At 46.3% G+C, this 1,331-nt stretch overlaps 1 pseudogene; it reads right to left on the reverse strand.

The window, feature by feature from the left end:
- Positions 1-629: 629 nt before the first annotated feature.
- LOC124799577 lies at positions 630-747 on the reverse strand (annotated as a pseudogene).
- Between the last annotated feature and the right edge of the window lie 584 nt (positions 748-1,331).

Raw genomic sequence — 1,331 nt, forward strand, 5'->3', positions numbered from 1 at the left:
ACATATCAAACATGGGATTAGAAGATAGAGTTAGCCATGGGACGGTTAAGTGAAAAGGCTCAGCAGAGAAAGGAACGCCATGGTAGGATAGTAGAGCTCGTTAAGTATGAAATGGAGACCTTGTGTTAATTAAGACTCATACACATTCGAGTAAGGTGAACGGAGAGAGGGCAAAAGCCAAGTGGAGAACATGAAACTGTGTCATTGTAAACCGTTTTGAAGACTAATATATACATGGTTCCTAGCCACATAATTCAGGAGTGTATGTGACTCTGTGAGTAGTCAACTCTGAGCATCGACAATTTCTAAATAGGAAGTAGAAGTTCATTGAATTTTATGTGGACAGTTGAGTAACAACTTTCTTTGTGTGTTTAGAGCTATGGAGTGAGGACGCTCAAATAGAGTGATAAAAAAAACTAAACTCCTCCAGAACAGGCCATGAAGGCCCAACGATACTGACCGGCCACCGTGTCATCCTCAGCTCAGAGGCGCCACTGGATGCGGATATGAAGGGGCATGTGGTCAGCACACCGCTCTCCCGACTGTATGTCAGTTTCCTTGACCGGAGCCTATACTTCTCAATCAAGTAGCTCCTCACTTTGCCTCTCAAGGGCTAAGTGCACCCCTCTTGCCAACAGCGCTCGACAGACCGGATGGTCACCCATCCAAGTGCTAGCCCAGTCCGACAGCGCTTAACTTCGGTGATCTGACGGGAACCAGTGTTATCACTGCGGCAAGTCCGTTGGCTCCAAATAGAGTGATACTTTGCGTATTAATGAGAAGTTTTGTCATTCCAAGTAATATGACATTTGGCCATATTCTGGGCACATATAAAAAGGTTTACAAATTAAATGACACAATTTCTGAGACTTTATTGGTTTCATACAGATATGATTTTATGTAAATAGTCTGAAGCCCCCCCCCATGAACCATGGACCTTGCCGTTGGTGGGGAGGCTTGCGTGCCTCAGCGATACAGATAGCCGTACCGTAGGTGCAACCACAATGGAGGGGTATCTGTTGAGAGGCCAGACAAACGTGTGGTTCCTGAAGAGGGGCAGCAGCCTTTTCAGTAGTTGCAAGGGCAACAGTCTGGATGATTGACTGATCTGGCCTTGTAACAATAACCAAAACGGCGTTGCTGTGCTGGTACTGCGAACGGCTGAAAGCAAGGGGAAACTACAGCCGTAATTTTTCCCGAGGGCATGCAGCTTTACTGTATGATTACATGATGATGGCGTCCTCTTGGGTAAAATATTCCGGAGGTAAAATAGTCCCCCATTCGGATCTCCGGGCGGGGACTACTCAAGAGGATGTCGTTATCAGGACAAA

The sequence above is a fragment of the Schistocerca piceifrons genome, chromosome 5 (assembly GCF_021461385.2).
Source record: "Schistocerca piceifrons isolate TAMUIC-IGC-003096 chromosome 5, iqSchPice1.1, whole genome shotgun sequence".
Taxonomy (NCBI): Eukaryota; Metazoa; Arthropoda; class Insecta; order Orthoptera; family Acrididae; genus Schistocerca; species Schistocerca piceifrons.